This window comes from Elaeis guineensis, chromosome 5 (genome assembly GCF_000442705.2).
Source record: "Elaeis guineensis isolate ETL-2024a chromosome 5, EG11, whole genome shotgun sequence".
NCBI classification, from domain to species: Eukaryota; Viridiplantae; Streptophyta; class Magnoliopsida; order Arecales; family Arecaceae; genus Elaeis; species Elaeis guineensis.
Genome location: NC_025997.2, coordinates 115,587,097 through 115,590,183, shown reverse-complemented (window position 1 = coordinate 115,590,183; position 3,087 = coordinate 115,587,097). Strand labels below are relative to the sequence as shown.

Below are 3,087 nucleotides of genomic sequence, written 5' to 3'. Positions count from 1 at the left end.
ATAGGCAAAAGTACCAAATGGACAGGTGAATGTAGTCTTTTCTTGATCTTCAGCGGCTATGGGGATCTGGTTGTAACCGGAGTATCCATCAAGAAAACAGTAAAACTCTTGTCCGGCTAGTCTTTCCAACATTTGATCAATAAATGGCAAAGAAAAGTGATCTTTCCTTGTCGCAGCATTCAACTTTCTATAGTCTATACAGACCCTCCATCCCGTTTGGGTCCTAGTTGGGATAAGTTCGTTTGCATCATTTTGGACCACTGTTACCCCAGATTTCTTAGGTACTACTTGAACTGGACTTACCCAAGAGCTATCAGAAATAGGATAAATTATTCCACTATCTAGGAGTTTCAGAATCTCCTTTTTAACTACATCCTTCATAACTGGATTAAGCCTTCTTTGGGCTTCTCTTGTTGGTTTAGCCTCTTCCTCTAAGTATATTCTATGTTGAACTATAGAAGGGCTTATTCCTTTGATATCTGCTATGGTCCAACCTATTGCTTCTTGATTTGCTTTTAGAACTGACACTAACTCCTCCTCTTGCTTGGGATCTAGGTCTGATGCAATAATTACAGACAAAGTTTCTTTGGGTCCTAGATATGCATACTTGAGATGTTCTGGGAGGGGTTTCAGTTCTAAAATGGGTGCTTCCTCTATCGATGGTTTAGGTGATGATTTCACCATCTCAATGATTGGTTCAGTAGGAAGTGTCGATTCTTGATTAATCTGATTTTCTTTAAGTATTTCATTGACATCCTCAGACTCATGGATTAACCAGGGGTTAGACTCTAGGTCGACTTCATCATCACTAATGTCAATGGATTCATAAATACCATCTTGGACTACATTGACATCAGCATGAGAAGAGGATTCCTGTTCTAAGTTAAAAACATTAAGCTCAATGGTCATATTCCCAAAGGATAACTTCATTAGACCATTTCGACAATTGATTTCAGCATTGGCCGTAGCTAAGAATGGTCTTCCTAAAATGACAGGTATATGTCCTTTAGGATTCGCAACTGGCTCAGTCTCTAAAACAATAAAATCTACAGAAAAAATAAAATTTTCAACCTTTATCAGAACATCCTCGACCATTCCCTTAGGGATCCTGAGAGATCTATCGGCTAACTGTAATGTGATCCCAGTAGGTTGAAGTTTTTCTAATCCTAGTTGTTCATACACCGAATATGGAAGGATATTCACACTAGCTCCTAGATCTAGCAAGGCCTTTTTTATATTGGTTTCTCCAATAACATAAGAAATTGTTGGAGCTCCAGGGTCCTTATATTTAATTGGCACATGGCTAGATAGGTATGAACTGACACTTGCAGCCAAAAATGCTTTCTTTGGTACATTAGTGGTCCTTTTCCTAGTGCAAAGATCTTTTAAAAATTTGGCATAAGTTGGAACCTGATGGATTATATCTAAAAGAGGAATATTAACTTGGACTTGTTTAAATACCTCTAAAATTTTGTCTAAATGTTCAGATTTATTGGATTTCAGTCTGTTTAAAAAAGGAGCTCTAGGACTTTTAAGTACTGGACTAGGTGAATTTTCAGTTTCTGATGCTTGAGGTTGAAAGGTAGTAGTTTTAGAAGGTGACTCGACAGATGAGTCATCTATATCATCAAGTGCAACTACCTTATTGTCTATTTATTTTTCTGATCTTAAGGTATGAATGGCATTTACACCATTAACTTGGTTTCCTTGTTGGGGTCGTGGACCATTTTGGTTCCTAGGATTTGGCTCATGTTGGCTAGGTAACCTACCATGTTCTCGTTCACTAATGGTCGAAGCCAGCTGACTTACTTGCATTTCCAGATGGGCTATAGCTTGGGTGTTATTATTTATGAGTTGACCCGTGGTTTGCATAAAGCTGGTATGTGTTTTCATCATGGCTTCTAGGCTTTTCTCTAAAGAGGTAATTTTCTTGTCATTATCATGGAAGCCTGGCGGGTTGTTCATCACTGGGTTGGACCTTAGATTTTGCTGATTGAAATTTGGATTACCTACATTAGGATTCTGGGACCATGAGAAATTCGGGTGATTCCTCCAACCTGGGTTATATGTGGGTGCATAAGGATTGTTCAATGGTCCTTGATAGGTGGCATTCACCTGTGCACACTCATTCGAGTAGGAACATTCTTCTAAGACATGGTCTGGTGCATTGCACCCTTTACATATGGGTGCAGATATTTGATTTACATTGGCTGGTCTCTGTAATTCTAAGGCTTCCAATCTACGTGTTAAGGTTGCAATCTTGGCCTCTGATGCTAGGGTTGGTTGAATTTGATGCATTCCTCCTCTTGAAGGTGTAGCTTTATCAGGTTCCCTAGTTGTTTTCCACTGTAAATTTTTTTCGGCTAGGTCTTCTAAGAATTGCCAAGCTTCAGTAGTTTCTTTGTCCATAAATTGGCCTTGGCACATGGACTCTAGCATGGTTCTTGAGTTTGAATCTAACCCCTCATAGATGATCTGGCATAGTCTCCAAGTTTCTATTCCATGGTGTGGGCATTGGGTCAAAAGATTCTTGAAACGATCAAAGTACTTCCAAAATGATTCACCAGCTAGTTGGTAAAATTGATTTATTTCATTCCTAATCCTAGCTGTTTTATGATGGGGGAAATACTTTTTTAAAAATGTTCTCACAAAGCCCTCCCAGGTAGTGACAGAATAGTTTGGCAGACTATAAAACCACTTCTTAGCATTGTCCTTAAGGGCAAAGTTGATTAATCTAAGTTTGACCTCATCCTCTGTTAATTGCAGTTTCATGGGTTGCACATACCTCCTCAAATTCTCTAATAAATATATAAGCATCCTCTAATCCTATGAATTTTGGAAGCATATTTATGATTTGAGGTTTGATTTCAAAATTGTTAGCTGTGGGTTATGGCAACCTGATACAAGATGGTTGGATGGAGCCAACTGGATAATACAAATCCTTAAGGGTCATGGGTTGGATTGGTTCAGCCATTGGAACAACAGGAATTGACTCAATTCTAACTAAACGACCCGACACTCTTCTCCACACACGAGGTGTACGGTTCTCGATGTTTATATAATTTTTTTTTTTTTATAAAATTTTTA

The 3,087-nt window shown here is 38.5% G+C and overlaps 1 non-coding gene across 1 annotated transcript; it reads left to right on the top strand.

Annotated features, from left to right (window-relative positions):
* The first annotated feature begins 2,497 nt into the window (after positions 1 to 2,497).
* On the top strand, positions 2,498 to 2,604 carry LOC140858272 (small nucleolar RNA R71). Its single transcript, XR_012141839.1, has one exon. It is a non-coding gene; the product is annotated as a small nucleolar RNA R71 (small nucleolar RNA).
* The last annotated feature ends 483 nt before the right edge of the window (positions 2,605 to 3,087 follow it).